Source organism: Oncorhynchus masou, chromosome 12 (genome assembly GCF_036934945.1).
Source record: "Oncorhynchus masou masou isolate Uvic2021 chromosome 12, UVic_Omas_1.1, whole genome shotgun sequence".
NCBI lineage: Eukaryota > Metazoa > Chordata > Actinopteri > Salmoniformes > Salmonidae > Oncorhynchus > Oncorhynchus masou.
This window is the reverse complement of record NC_088223.1, coordinates 28,278,100-28,294,854: the sequence shown is the minus strand read 5'-3', so window position 1 is coordinate 28,294,854 and position 16,755 is coordinate 28,278,100. Positions and strand designations below refer to the sequence as shown.

The following is a 16,755-nucleotide window of genomic DNA, read 5'->3' as shown; positions in this document are numbered from 1 at the left end:
TTTAAAGGCAATGCTACCAAATACTAATTGGGTGTATGTAAACTTATGACCCACTGGGAATGTGATGTATTTCAGCTTTTATTTATTTCATCATTCTCTCTACTATTATTCGGACATTTCACATTCTTAAAATAAAGTGGTGATCCTAACTGACCTAAGACCCCTGTCTTAGGTTAGGAATTGTGAAAATCTGAGTTTAAATGTATTTGGCTAAGGTGTATGTAAACTTCCGACTTCAACTGTATATCAGCCCTCTGATTACAATTAATAGCAAAACCTGCCGCTCTGTTCTGGGCCAGCTGCAGCTTAACTATGTCTTTTGTTGCTGCACTGGACCACACGATTGGACAATTATCAAGATTAGACTAAACTAGAGCCTGCAGAACTTGCTTTTTTGGAGTGTGGTGTCAAAAAAACAGAGCATCTCTTTATTGCGGCTAGACCTCTCCCCATCTTTGCAACCATTGAATCTATATGTTTTGACATTGACAGTTTACAATCTAATGTAACACCAAGTAATTTAGTCTCCTCAACTTGTTCAACAGCCATACCATTCATTACCAGATTCAGCTGAGGTCCAGCACTTAAGGAGTGATTTGTACCAAATAACATTCTCTTAGTTTTAGAGATGTTCAGGACCAGTTCATTACTGGCCAACCATTCCAAAACAGACTGCAACTCTTTGTTAAGTGTTTCAGTGAATCCATTAGCTGTGGTTGCTGATGCGTATATGGTTTAATCATCAGCATACATGGACACACATGCTTTGTTTAATGCCAGTGGCAGGTCATTGGTAAAAATAGAAAATAGTAGATGGCCTAGAGAGCTTCCCTGCGGTACACCACACTTTACATGTTTGACATTAGAGACGCTTCCGTTAAAGAAAACATTTTGAGTTATATTAGATAGATAGCTCTGAAGATGAAAAGCCATAGCACTTAAGTTTTTTCAACAACAGGTCAATAATATCAAAGGCTGCACTGAAATCTTACAGTATAGCTCCCAATATCTTTCTTTCAACCAATCATCAGTCATTTGTGTCAATGCAGTACATGTTGAGTGCCCTTCTCTATAAGCATGCTGAAAGTCTGTTGTTAATTAGTTTACAGAGAAATAGCATTGTATTTGGTCAAACACAATTTTTTCCAACAGTTTGCTAAGAGCTGGCAGCAAGCTTATAGGTCGGCTTTTAGAACCAGTAAAGGCCACTTTACCACTTTTGGGTAGTAGAATTACTTCCCTCCAGGCCTGAGGACAAAGACTTTCCTCTAGGCTCAGATTAAAAATATGAGAGATAGGAGTGGCTATAGTTAGCCACCACCCTCAGTAGCTTTCCATCTAAGTTGTCAATGCCAGGAGGTTTGTCATTATTGATCGATAACAATAATTATTTTCACCTCTCCCACACTAACTTCACAAAATCCAAACTTGCACTGCTTTTCTTTCATTATTAGTTTTTTCTATGCATGAATATAATTGCTCACTGTTTGTCATGGGCATTTTCTGACTAAGTTTGCCCACTTTGCCAATGAAATAATCACTAAAATATTTGGCAACATCAAATGGTTTTATGATGAATAAGCCATCTGATTCGATGAAAGATGGAGTTGAATTTGTCTTTCAGCCCATAATTTCATTGAAGGTACTTTTTTTCCATCATTCTTTATCATTGATCTTGGCTTCATAATACATTTTTTTCTTCTTTTTGTTGAGTTTAGTCACATCATTTCTCAATTTGCAGTAAGTAAGCCAGTCATTTGCAGTAAGTAAGCTATTAGCCACTCCTTTTGCGCCATCTCTTTCAACCATATAGTTTTTCAATTCCTCATCAATCCATGGAGCCTTAACGGTTCTATAACAGTCAGTTTCTTAACAGGTGCATGTGTATCAATAACGGGGAAGACTGAAAACAACAAACAGCAGGGATCTAGACAGCCACAAAACCGGGACAATTCGCGATCCCAGCCACAATGGCTAACTGCGTCTCAATCTGCATTCAAGAACACCATGCTAGCTTGATGTCCAGCTAGCTAGCAGCTAGGATAGCTGCGACGCCAAATAGCTCCTCAGACCCGTCCTTGGTCGGCAGAATCACTGGAAAGATACAAGCAGTCCCAGCAACTGATGCCAACAGCGTCACGGATCCAACATAAGAAGCTAAGTAGCTTCTCACAACCCGCTCAGAGAGAGAGAGAGAGAGACACAGCTTAATGTGAGCTCTCACATCTTTCAATATGTTAATTTCAAATGGATAGTTTTGGAGTTAGATAAACATGGATTTTTCGGCGGGTACATATGCAGGATGCTACTATCCACATCATGGTCTTCGCTCTGTATCAAAACTCCAAACCTACAACATAATTTTGACCAAAATTAACCAAAGAGATTACTGCTTCCAAGGTTTTCTTTTTCCAAGCTATACAGAGGGGGCTCTAGCAAACAACCAGCAGAGACCTGAGGACACCATTCCAACCTGGAACTGAGCGCCCAGGCTTGAAAGGAGAGACCATATACAAATTCAATTAGCACTAAGGTGTGAAGTAAAAGGGCTTTTTGCCCAACAAGTGTCAGGAGTCTTTGAAGCGTCCCCTCCTGCTGTTCAAAGACCATTTACAGGCATTTTCTACAAGAAATCTGCCTCCATAAATAAAAGCTTCTTCCAAGTGGGTGTGACACCTACTCCCATTGGCTACTGCACTGCTGCTTGGGTTCCACCTGGCAATCTGTTCACCGTCTGCCTTGTCCTGTCTCCCCGTCTGGTACAGGTACCTTAACCACACTCACCCCTCTCTCCAGAGCTTTCCCTCCGCTTCAGCACACATGCACTGTTGGTGCGAGTGACTCTGAACTTACAATGGCTAGCCCCAAGTTGTTATATATATTTTTTTAATCTTGTGCATTTTGCTATTTGCCTCATGACTCCTGCATACTTTGTTGACTACAAACTTTCTTTACCCAACCATGGGCCAGACTATGTTTCTTCCTACACCCGGGACTCTGACCCTCTATTGGTTACACAGACTTTTGGCCTCCTATCCTATTCTAACCACCTCTCACTGGCTTTGTATTCATGTTTGTATTCATGTTCATATGATCTTGTTGCCATCTGATGCACATTCAGATGTCATAAATCAGCAGATCTCTCCCTGTACTATGTCGTGCCTTGATTGTATTACTGTTGATGATATCTGGAAATGTGCATGTACACCCTGGCCTAACTACTGTTGCTAGTCACAATTCTGACTTGTGCTATGATATCTGTTTCACTGATTTCTGCTCTCTTAAAAGTCTGGGTTTTCTGCATGTTATCACTAGAAGCGTATTACCTAAAATGGATCAATTGAAAGTGTGGGTTCACAGCTCCGATCCAGATGTCTTGGTCAGGGTAGCCTAGTGGTTAGAGTGCTGGACTAATAACTGGAAGGTTGCAAGTTCAAACCCCTGAGCCAACAAGGTACAATTCTGTCCTTCTGCCCCTGAACAGGCAGTTAACCCACTTTTCCTAGGCTGTCATTGAAAATAAGAATTTGTTCTTAACTGACTTGCCTGGTTAAATAAAGGTCAAATAAAAAAATAAAAATTACTGAGATGTGGTTAAAGAAGAGTGTTTTGAATGATGATGTTAACCTTCTGGTTATAACCTTTTTCAGCAAGATAGATCTTCCAAAGGTGAGGGAGTGGCAATCTTTACCAAGGATCAACTTCAGTCCTCGGTTGTCTCTACCAAGTCTGTCCACAAACAATTTGATTTGCTGGTTTTAAGCATTAAACTTTCAAATAGCTCTTTGTTGACTGTTGCTGGGTGCTATTGTCCTCCATCAGCACCAGCCTGTACCCTATTTGCTTGTGAAAAAACTTTAATGAGCAAGCCTTCCTTTATGAACTGGACTATAAAATGGTATAGAATCAGCTTGATCCCCTCTGTCGAAGACGCTTGGACCTTCTTTTTGATATTTTCAGTGGTATTGTTAACAAACAATAAAGAAAATGAGAATTAAAAACAGGTTCAGCCTTTGGTTCGACGGTGATCTTGCAGAGTTACTCCACCTCAAGAATTGCATTTGGCGAAAGGCTCGGAACATGCATACTCAGGCTGACTGGCTCTCGTTCAGGCAAATGAGAAATAAGTGCACTCAGGCTATCCGGAAGGCTAGTTAGTTACTTTAAGGAGCAGTTCTCTCTCTATGGGTCTAACCCCAGGAAGTTCTGGAAAACAGTTGAAGACCTGGAGAATAAACCCTCCTCCTCACAGCTGACCATGTTAATGTTGATGATGTGGTTGTTACTGACAAGAAGCACATGGATGAGCTCTTTAATCACCATTTCTTTAAGTCAGGATTCCTATTTGACTCAGCCATGCCCCCTTGCCGTCCAACATGTCCTCATCTCCCACCCCTTCTAATGGGACTATCCCCAATGTTTCTTCCTCTTTTCCCCCTGCCCTGCTACAAAGTTTCTCCCTGCTGGCAGTCACTGAGTCTGAGGTGCTAAAGGAGCTCCTTAAACTTGACCCGAAAAAAAACATCTGGGTCAGATGGTTTAGACCCATTCTTCTTTAAGGTTGCTATCCCTATCATCGTAAAGCCTATCTCCAACCTTTTTAACCCGTCTCTCCTTTCTGGGGAGGTTCCCATTGCTTGGAAGGTAGCCACAGTTCATCCTTTATTTAAAGGGGGATATCAAGCTTATCCTAACTTTATAGGCGTGTTTCTATTTTGCCCTGTTTTTCAAAAGTGTTTGAAAAACTTGTCAATAATCAACTGACTGGCTTTGTTGATGTCTATAGTATTCTCTCGGGTATGCAATCTGGTTTCCACTCAGGTTATGGATGTGTCACTGCAACCTTAAAGGTCCTCAATGATGTCACCATTACCCTTGATTCTAAGCAATATTGTGCTGCTATTTTTATTAACTTGGCCAAAGCTTTTGATACGGTAGACCATTCCATTCTTGTGGGCCGGCTAAGGAGTATTGGGGTCACTGGGGGGTCTTTGGTCTGGTTGGCTACTACCTCTCTCAAAGTGTGCAGTGTATAAATTCTGAAAATATGCTGTCTCAGCCACTGCCTGTCACCAAGGGAGTACCCCAAGGCTCAATCCTAGGCCCCACGCTCTTCTCAATTTACATCAAGAACATAGCTCAGGCAGTAGGAAGCTCTCTCACCCATTTGTATACAGATGATACAGTCTTATACTCTGGTGGCCCCTTCCCGGATTTTGTGTGAAATGCTCTCCAACAATGCTTTCTTAGTGTCCAACAGCTTTCTCTACTCTTAACTTTGTTCTGAACACCTCCAAAACAAAAGATCATGTGGTTTGGTAAGAAGAATGCCCCTCTTCTCACAGGTGTTATTACTACCTCTGAGGGTTTAGAGCTTGAGGTAGTCACCTCATACAAGTAATTGGGAGTATGGCAAGATGGTGCACTGTCCTTCTCTCAGCACATATCAAAGCTGCAGGCTAAAGTTAAATCTAGACTTAGTTTCCTCTATCGTAATTGCTCCTCTTTCACCGCAGCTGCCAAACTAACCCTGAATCAGATGACCATCCTACCCATGCTATATTACGGAGACATAATTTATAGATCGGCAGGTAAGGGTGCTCTCGAGCAGCTAAATGTTCTTTACCATTTGGCCATCAGATTTTCCACCAGTGCTCCTTATAGGACACATCACTGCACTCTATACTCTTCTGTAAACTGGTCATCTCTGTATACCCATCACAAGACCCACTGGTTGATGCTTATTTCTAAAACCCTCTTAGGCCTCACTCCCCTCTATCTGAGATATCTACTGCAGCCCTCATTCTCCACATACAACACCCATTCTGCCAGTCACATTCTGTTAAAGGTCCTCAACGCACACACATCCCTGGGTCGCTCCTCTTTTCAGTTTGCTGCGGCTAGCGAATGGAACGAGCTGCAACAAACACTCAAACAGGACAGTTTTATCTCAATCTCTTCAATCAAACACTCAATCATGGACACTCGTACTGACAGTTGTGGCTGCTTTGTATGATATATTGTTGTCTCTACCTTCTTGACCTTTGTGCTTTTGACTTTGCCAAATAATGTTTGTACCATATTTTGTGCTGCTACCATGTTGTGTTGTCATGTTTTGCTGTTATGTTGCTGCCTTAGGTCTCTCTTTATGTAGTGTTATGTCTCTCTTGTTGTGATGTGTGTTTTGTCCTATATTTATATTGTATTTATTTTTTAATCCCAGGCCCACGTCACCACAGGAGGCCTTTTGCCTTGGTAGGCAGTCATTGGAAGTACAAATTTGTTATGAACTGACTTGCCTAGTTAAATAAAGGTTACATAAAACTAAATAAATAAAATACACCAATAACTTTCCAAAATACTTTTAAACAACAAACGTTCCATATCCTTGTCTCATTGCGCACCAGCGACTCCTGTGGTGGGCTGGGCGCAGTGCAAGCTAACCAAGGTTGCCATGTGCACGGTGTTTCCTCCGACACATTGGTGTGGCTGGCTTGCGGGTTGGATGCACGCTGTGTTAAGAAGCAGTGCAGTTTGTTTGGGTTGTGTATTAGAGGACGCGTGACTTTCAACCTTCGTCTCTCCCGAGCCCGTACGGGAGTTGTAGCGATGAGACAAGATAGTAGCTACTAACAATTGGGGAGAAAAATGGGAGAAAAAAACAACAAAAAACATAACAAAAAATTACCAACTAAACTGGTCATATCTATGTTGTCACATTTACATGTTGGTAATTTAACAGACACTCTTATCCAGAATGACTTACAGGAGCAATTAGAGTTAAGTGCCTTGCTCACAGACACAGACAGATTTTTCACCTAGTCTACTCTGGGATTTGAACCAGCAACCTTTCAGTTACTGACCTAAAGGTCTTAACTGCTAGGCTACCTGCTGACAAATTATGAGTCGAAATAACAAAAACGTTGCTTGGTTGTTGTAATATTTTAACTTCAAAGTTGTTTTTAATTTTTTTGCACCGCATGGATCATCGTTGTGGTTGAATGCAGCATTGCTGTATGGTGCACTCAAAAAGTATTGTAGCTGAGTAGTCAGCCTAGGCTACTGCTCAAATGTTACTATAATAGGCCTACATGTTTCTCATATGCATGGAATTTTGTTGCGGTTTTCTTTTTTGGTTATTCATTGTCAAGATTTAAAAGCCGAAACCAGACTGAAACATTTTATTGCGCTTGCAAGGACTGTGACATGCGACTGTGTACTTTAGCCCCAGCTGCGCGGCTGTTAAAAACGGGACATACGAAAGCTGGGCAATTTACTTTAAGTATATGACTCAACTGTTCACTCATTTATACTCACTGTATGTCCTATTGTCCGTTAGTAGTAATTTATACCGTGTGTGAATCCTTTATCTTATAACTCTTTGATAAACCAAGATGACATTGTATGTATTCTACAGCAATGACCCGTTAGAACCAACACTTGGCATGGACATTTAGCCTACACCACGTTTAACCTTTCGGTCAGATTAAGCAGAATGAAGCGGGACAAAATTAATTGACAAACCAAATCTTTGCGCAGCCGGATAGAAATGTGTCACCGGCCGGATTTGACACATGCGACCTAAATGCTCACACCACAGTGTTTCTTCATATTTGCACACAAGGTGTGCAAAGAGCCTTTCGACATGAGTGCACATGACCACATTTGCCAGGTGTGTCCTTGTTAAAAACACATGTGCTTTTGCATTTTTCTGGCAGTGTGGATTGTTGGGAGGGCAATCATTTGTTTTTAGAAGAGGTGTGTGTAACTTACTTTTTCAGCTTCTCTCCAATAAACACAAAATAAATATACTGATATATACCAAGCATTCGGAAAGTATTCAGACTCCTTGAATTTTTCACATTTTGTTAAGTTTCAACCTTATTTCAAAATTGATTCAATTATTGTTTTCATTAATCTACACACAATACCCTAAAATGACAAAGTGAAAACAGGTTTTTAGAAATGTTTGCACATTTATTAAAAATTAAAAACAGAAATACCTTATTTACATACAGTGGCAAGATAAAAAAAATGTGAACCCTTTGGAAATACCTGTATTTCTGCATAAATTGGTCATACAATGCTGCTGGCTGAACATGTACGATATAGACCACCCAAAAATAACAGGTCAATTTAATCAGATAGTGGCCAATCAAAATCTTGTTAAGACGATTTTAAGGTGCATATATGAGCCACGAATGTATCGTTTATAAGTGTATATACAAGTAGCTAATAAGGCATTTATTATGTTTTATTATTCAAACATTATAAGTAATGTGTTACTGGCTGACCATTAATAACCTCATTGTTAGTTATAATGCGAATTGACACGCTCTACTCTTGTGTGCACATTTTGACGCCGTTAACGCCGTTTCTCCGCCCGATTTGGGCTTTACACGCACGTGCTGCAAACACACTGACTCAACTCCAGCCACTTTAATAATGGGATTTGATGGGAAATTATGTAAAATAGATCACTAGCCACTTTAAACAATGCTACCTAATATAATGTTTACATACCCTACATTTTTCATCTCATATGTATACGTATATACTGTACTCTATATCATCTACCGCATCTTTATGTAATACATGTATCACTAGCCACTTTAACTATGCCACTTTGTTTACATACTCATCTCATATGTATATACTGTACTCGATACCATCTACTGTATCTTGCCTATGCTGCTCTGTACCATCACTCATTCATATATCTTTATGTACATATTCTTTATCCCCTTACACTTGTGTGTATAAGACAGTAGTTTTGGAATTGTTAGTTAGATTACTTGTTGGTTATTACTGCATTGTCGGAACTAGAAGCACAAGCATTTCACTACACTCGCATTAACATCTGCTAACCATGTGTATGTGACAAATAAAATTTGATTTGATTTGATTAAGTTAGCTAGCGTTACTGTACTGGTTTTCAATGGTTTCTGACAGTGGCAGCTTTAGTCGGACTTGTGAAGTTGAGGATGAATTCAAAATCTTTTAGCTGGCTATAGTTAGCTAACACACTTTTGTACATCGCACTGTAACTTACAATGTATTTTATTTTAAAAACGTCTAAAAACGTAATACTTCTAGGGCAACTGTAATATGAATACCATTGTAAAGCACAATTTCTCCCCTTTCCAGCAAAATCAGTGACAAGACCTTCATGCTGCCCATCTCTGCATGATTGAAGAAGGTAATGAGCTTCGCTCCGTAGGGTATTTTTAAAAACGGCGGATGGGGAAGCGAAACCTACTGCGTGATATGGAAAGGGAGAGATAAAGCTTTTTTCACCCCACCCCCCAATTTATCACCTCTAAAATGAAAATAAAACACTACAAAGAGTTTATATAATGTGTCATTACATACCTATTTGAAGGTTTGTGTCAAATTTGAATCGTTTTTTTCAGGCAGGTCTAAAGTTATCTTCAGAAGAAGACAGCGGATGTCGCGGCTTTGAGAGTCATGTTGGCTTGCAGAGATGACACAAAAAAATGAACGCATTCAGTTGTACAATTGACTAGGTATCCCCATTAACCTGTCCCTTTCTCATATTGAATCTGTGAGAGAGGCGCCACACCTGGTGAAGAGAGGCTGTATGACACAAAATGAGTTGCATTATTGTTGTAGGAATTAAATTCCTCTATGTTTTAACACCCAATTAAAATTAAACACTGTCAATTCATAAGGATATGTATGACCCTTATTAGTATAAAAATGGACAGAACCCAGTCTTAAAGTCAAACAGCAGCCTTTATTCACGAGAGTACTGCTCCGTACACATTTTACCACAGGTTATAAACTGAAAATGACATCATTAGTTTCAGTACTAGCTCATGGGGCGGCAGGGTAGCCTAGTGGTTAGAGCGTTGGACTAGTAACTGGAAGGTTGCAAGTTCTTGCCCCTGAGCTGACAAGGTACAAATCTGTCGTTCTGCCCCTGAACAGGCAATTAACCCACTGTTCCTAAGCCGTCATTGAAAATAAGAATTTGTTCTTAACTGACTTGCCTAGTTAAATAAAGGTTTAAAAAAATGTCATCTCTGCTGTAGTACAATGGCTGTATGGTTCTCACATGTCTCTCCCTATTTAAGATAATATATGACTGAGCCAAGGTCATGCTTGTGTAGATAAGCCTTCTAGCCAGAATGACAATACAGTTCATTCATTTCTACCAAGGAACAGACAGTCATTGTTCTAATTCTTGATTATATTTACACACATTATATTCAGTACTAGGATTAAAAAGAAAATTCATACATATACAGTAACATAATAGTATTCTGATTAGTACATATACAGTAACATAATAGTATTCTGATTAGTCAGTCCTGATTGAAATGTATACATAATTAGTCATCATTGATAAAAATTCCCTTAACAATTATGCATGCTGTACGTTATGTCATGACACATCACAATTTAAAATACAGCATCGGAGGTGTCTGTTTTGTCAAATTTTCTCCAACACTATCGGGCCATTACCATGTCAATCAACGCTTGAATAGAAATGTAGGTCACACCCCAGATGTTGATGCCAACACAGTCGCTACAGTCCCATTAGTTTTAATTGCAGCATCGTTTGAATGTCGCGTTTGCGTAAATTTGTACAGAATGGGATTAGTCAACAGTAACCTTTGAGCAAAGCATTGTTCTATCTGTAGTTAGAGCTCACCTTAAATTTGATGTAGCTAAGTTAGTATAGCTAGCTATCTTTCAAAAAATAATAATTCTGTCAAGGTCAATGGACAGCTTTGTAAAGGATACGCTCAATGAGTGGAACCTAGCCTCATGTTCCAAAGTTTGAGGGTAAGTAAAACTGAGAAATTCCTTTTTGAGAGTGAGTGGACAGAGCAGTGGGGGAAAAAAAACAGTTTTTTATTGACCCAGTGTAAATCAGAAACTACATGTACGTCTTCCACATTGTCATTGATGACCAATAGTACCTTAACGGAAACTTGAAAGACCTAACTTCATCAGAGCCTCTTAGAACCATGAAGCCACTTTGGAAAAAATCTTCTGTCCTTGAGCGAGGCAGTTAACAACAACTGCTCCACGGGCGCCGAAGATGTGGATTTAGGCAGTCCCCCACACCGTTCTGATTGTAGTGGAGGAGATATACCAGGAAACACTTTTGCTTTTAGACGACTCGACTATAGCCTGAAGTTAAAGAAGAACATAAAATACTTAGACGCAGTGAGTAAACGCCACCCTTTCCATACACAAGGGGAGGTCCCCGGGACACATGTGAATACTTAGGACTGTGGAAACCCCAAGCGACACACCAAGTTTGAGCAGTAGCCGGGTGGTACACGTTGAAAGATTTGTTGTGAATTTTGAAAACTGATTGGTATAAGGAATGTATAATTCATTGAATACTTTGTGCTCACAACAGTCTCAAATGTGAGAGGGCAGCCCAGATGACCCAAGTGGCTGAAGAACAACATCTGGCCGGCAATCCATGTTGCGGAGTACATGAAGGACACCGCAATCCAGAGGGCTCAGTGGACCAGACAGAATGTGGACAAGACAGTCGAGATAGTACGAGAGTATCCGCATCTGCTGGATACTCCAGGCATGGTGGGAATTTTTTGTTTTTTACAAAAACGTTAAGACTTGAATTTGATTCTGTTTGCTGTGATTAACTAGCCTGGCTGACGGAACCCATGTGACTCACACTGCAGGGAGAGCTGTGAACACACTGAGCTGGAAATGAGGCTGTTTGTTAATGCAATATTCGCTCATAAATTGTGCAACGGGGTTTGATTGGTTCTCTCAAATGATTTCTTTCTCCTCGGGGTTGAGACCTCGTTGTTTAGATTAGAAAATCCAACCATTGTAATAGAAGGGGCGGCGCTCAGGGGCTCAGTGTGGCTGTGCGTGTGGGTGTTTGAGTGTGAAAGACAGAGAGCCAACTAGTAAAAGCACAGCCCCCTTCATTATCAATGCACTGTGCCGACAATATTAAAGAGCCATTCCAGACTGAGGTCAGAAGGACTTCGAGAGTTAGGTGCCAGACTAATGATTAAAAAGTAATTGTTTGTCCACTTTACTACAGATTGCTCAGGACTTCTCCAATTTAAACCTGGACTGCCTGGGGAAACTCACTGAGAACTGGATCGCTGTCTCCAAGGACCAAAAAAAAACTTTGCCAGCCGAGAGTAGCAGGCCCAAGATCTTTCTCTTCAAAGTGCAGGTATAGTTTGAAATGACCCTGCTGATGGTGCCTTAGATGCACATGAATTTTTAGCCTGAAACAATCAAGTTATTCACTAAACATTCTCTTAAGATACACAAGGTGACATCGCTTTAAGACTTCTGCCAGTGGACCTCCCAACACCAGTCTACAAGATTGTCAGGAAGACATTCCGACACAGCTTCGAAGAGAACAGAAAATCCTTCAATGACTTGCCTGCACGTTTAAATGGTGGATAGGCATAGGGAGATTGATGGGGAAATTAGATGATAACATTTGTAAACCTTGAATGAAAGGAACAGCATTCCAAATTCTGTAATGCATTACTCCCCAAATAAATGGAACACACAACAATAATTTAAAAAGGACTACATAGCGAACATAACAAACACAACTGTTTATTATGGATTCTCATGACCATTAAGTTGGCATATGCTACACAGTACATGCGAATTGACACGCTCTACTCTTGTGTGCACATTTAGACGCCGTTGACGCCGTCTCTCCGCCCGATTTGGGCTTTACAAGCACGTGTGTGTGAACATCAGGTTCAGCTGAGGCTTTAGTCTGATGTTTGGACTGTTGGGTTGATTAAATAATATAAATATTTTTTAATCATCAATCCTATTATGAAATCTTGTTTTATGAAATGACACATATTTAAACAGTAGGGCTTTGTTTAAATTTGCTATTTAAGAAATGCTCTGATGTTCTGAAATGCAGGCAATACAAAATGAATTATTTGACATTCAATATTGTATCTTGATTGTGTGTAGGAAAATGAGAGGGTGGGATGGTAGAGAAGGCAAACATATAATATATAAGCAAAATATAATATAAATATAAATATAAATATAATATATAAGCAAAATAAAGCAATGATGACATAAATGACCCAGGTGCTGGGTCAATCCCCCAACCCAATGTTCTGGGTTTGTCACAATGCAACACACTGGGTTGTTTTAACCCAGCAATAATATGGTCTAATTTACCTAGCATCTGGGTCAAGCGCTCAACGCAAGGCACTACTTTAGAAGGACAACCCAACCCTACTGGGTTGAATTAACCCAATACTGTGCTTGTCCAATATTGACCCAGCGTTGGGTTGTCAGAATGACCCAGATTGGGTTATTTTTAATGCAGCATGTTTTAGAGTGTAACAATAATTCATTTTGAAAAAACATTATGAATTGCCATGTTAGGCATAAGTCTATTACTTCCTTTTTAAGTTGCCAAAATAAAATGTTTTCAGTATCCTAATTTCGTAGGTTTTGTGTTTTCTGATTGTTTCAGTTCATGCATTCAACAAGCGTTGTACTTCCACAGGGGCGTAATTTCCAAAGTTCACTCACAAAGGCAATACTTATGAACTGGGTTTGATTTAGTTTTTGTTTTAATTATTTACATTTTGTTAATTATCTTTTACACTCCCATTGGTTGAAATCTATTGCTCAGTTAACACTTGGCTCATGTAAATAATTTTATAGTTGTCCCTTTAAACATCCTAAGGTCAACATGCCATAGTGTTCACATTTCTCTCAAGTAAATGTTGTCATCAATCTACACACAACACCTCACAATGTCAAATAAGTTTTTTGGGGAAAAAAAAACAAAGAAAAGAACAAACTGAAATATCACATTTACATAAGTATTCAGAATATTTACTCGGTACTTTGTTGAAGCACCTTTGGCAGCGATTACAGACTCGAGACTTCTTGGGTATGACACTACAAGCTTGGCACACCTGTATTTGGGAAGTTTCTCCCATTCTTCTCTGCAGATCACGCTCTGTCAGGTTAGATGGGGAGCATCGCTGTACAGATATTTTCAGGTCTCTCCAGAGATGTTAGATCGGGTTCATATCCGGGCTCTGGCTGGGCCACTCAAGGACATTCAGAGATTTGTCCTGACGCCAATCTTGTGTTGTCTTGGCTGTGTGCTTAGGGTCGTTGTGCTGTTGGACGGAGAACCTTTATCCCAGTCTGAGATCCCGAGGGCTCTGGAGCAGGTTTTCATTAAGGATCTCTTTGTACTTTGCTCCCTTCATCTTTCCCTCGATCCTTACTAGACTCCCAGTCCCTGCCGCTGAAAAACAGCATGATGCTACCTCCACACTTCACCGTAGGGATGGTATTGGCCAGGTGATGAGAGCGGGCCTGGTTTCCGCCAGACATGATGCTAGGCATTCAGGCCAAAGAGTTCAATATTGGTTTCATCAGACCAGAGAATCGTGTGTCTCATGGTCTGAGAGACCTTTAGGTGCCTTTGGGCAAACTCCAAGCGGGTTGCCATGTGCCTTTTACTGAGGAGTGGCTTCCGTCTGGCTACTCTACCATATTGACTGATTGGTGGAGTGCTGCAGAGATGATCGTCCTTCTGGAAGGTTCTCCCATCTCCACAGACGAACTCTGGAGTGTTGTCAGAGTGACCATCGGGTTCTTGGTCACCTACCTGACCAAGGCCCTTCTCCCCCGATTGCTCAGTTTGGCAGGGCGGCCAGCTCTAAGAAGTGTCTTGGTGGTTCCAAACTTCTTCCATTTAAGAATGATGGAGGCCACTGTGTTCTTGGGGGCCGTCAATGCTGCATACATTTTTGTACTCTATCCCAGATCTGTGCCTTGACACAACCCTGTCTTGGAGGTCTATGGACATCTCTTTCAACCTCACTGCTTGGTTTTTGCTCTGACAAATGTGTGTGCCTTTCCAAATCATGTCCAATCAATTTAATTTACCACAGGCGGACTTCAATTAAGTTGTAGAAACATCTTAAAACCTGTTTAGGCTGCAGCGAATTTTCGAAACGTTTTGGTAAAAATCCCGCAACATTTCAACATCCTGCTTTTCATGCCAGGAATATAGTATATGCATATGATTACTATGTGTGCATAGAAAACACTCTGAAGTTTCTATAACTGGTTCAATGGTGTCTGTGACTATAACAGAATGAGTTCCGTGGTCAAAATCGCAAGAAACCTGATCACAAAATCGACTAAGAAAAAATCCATCCGCCAGTCTCTGTATTGTCTATGGCTTGCCATAAATGATGGGACTGTGCTTGTAATTCCTACAGCTTCCACACGATGTCGCCAGTGTTGTGATTTCCAGGTCCCTTTATCCTTGGTCAGATCACTGAATAGCACATCCTGTCTTCAGGTGCGCACCCGGAAAAAATGTCGGTGAAAAAATGGACTTTGTTTTGAAAACTTTTAGCTATTGAATACAGATCTCTCCGTGATCAATTTGATCATTTATTAACGTTTACTAATACCTAAACTTGTATTACAGAAGTAGGTTGAAGTGTTTTGTCAAAGTTTATAGGCAACTATATGAATTTTTAAAAATGACATTGCATTGGGAAACGTGACTTTTTCCATGGATTTCTCGGTGTTCATAAATGGACATTTTGGGTATATATGGACCGATTTAATCGAAAAAAAGACCCAATTGTGATGTTTATGGGACATATAGGAGTGCCAACAAAGAAGCTCGTCAAAGGTAATGAATGTTTTATATTTTATTTCTGCGTTTTGGGTAGTGCCGGCTACGCTAATTTCTTTGTTTTCGTCCCATTTGTGTGTTTCTGGGGGCTGCATGCTATCAGATAATAGCTTTTCATGCTTTCACCGAAAAGCATTTTACAAATCTGACATGTTGGCTATATTCACAACGAGTGTGGCTTTAATTGAGTAACTTGCATGTGAGTTTTAATGAAAGTTTGAGTTGTATCGAGTACAATTAGTTGGCGCTCTGGAATTTCCGCTGATTTGGTTCCTGTACAGGTACAAGCATCCATAAAAGGTTTTAAGGATGATCTATAGAAACAGGATGCACCTGAGCTCAATTTCGAGTCTCATAGCAAAGGGTCTGAATACTTATGTAAATATGTTTTTTATTCTCAATACATTTGCAAACATTTCGAAATACCTGTTTTTGCTTTGTCATTACGGGGTATTGTGTGTAGATTGATGAGGAAGAAAATGCATGAACAGCGATGCTCCCCATCAAACCTGACAGCTTGATCTGCAGAGAAGAATGGGAGAAACTCCCCAAATACAGGGGTGCCAAGCTTGCAGAGTCAAACCCAAGAAGACTCGAGGTTGTAATCGCTGCCAAAGGTGCTTCAACAAAGTACTGAGTAAATATCCAGAATACTTATGTAAGTATTTGACATTGACATTATAGGGTATTGTGTGTAGATTGATGAGGGATTTTTTTTAGCCATTTTAAAAGAAGGCTGTAATGTAACAAATTGTGAATAAAGTGAAGGGGTCTGAATCCTTTCCGAATGCACTGTAAGGTGAATCAATGTCTTATTTCATGATACTACACAAATCCTTTGTTTCACACAAACATTACATGCTTTTGCTCAAGGGTGTGGGGAGGTGTGACCCATTCTGTCCAATGAGGTCATTTCTGGACAATATTTTTGCAAGTAAAAACATGGTTACACTTTAGAAAAGGGAGCACATTTTTAAGGCACTGTGTCCTTATTAGTCCGAAATTGAGACAGCTTACTAAGAGTATGTTTGTTGTGTAACTTGCCCCTTTTTAAATCC

General features: G+C 40.2%; 1 protein-coding gene across 3 annotated transcripts in view; it reads right to left on the bottom strand.

The window, feature by feature from the left end:
- LOC135549808 (receptor-type tyrosine-protein phosphatase U-like) overlaps positions 1-16,755 on the bottom strand; it is a 291,896-nt gene that overhangs the window by 229,292 nt on the left and 45,849 nt on the right. The gene's annotated exons all lie outside the window — the stretch shown is intronic.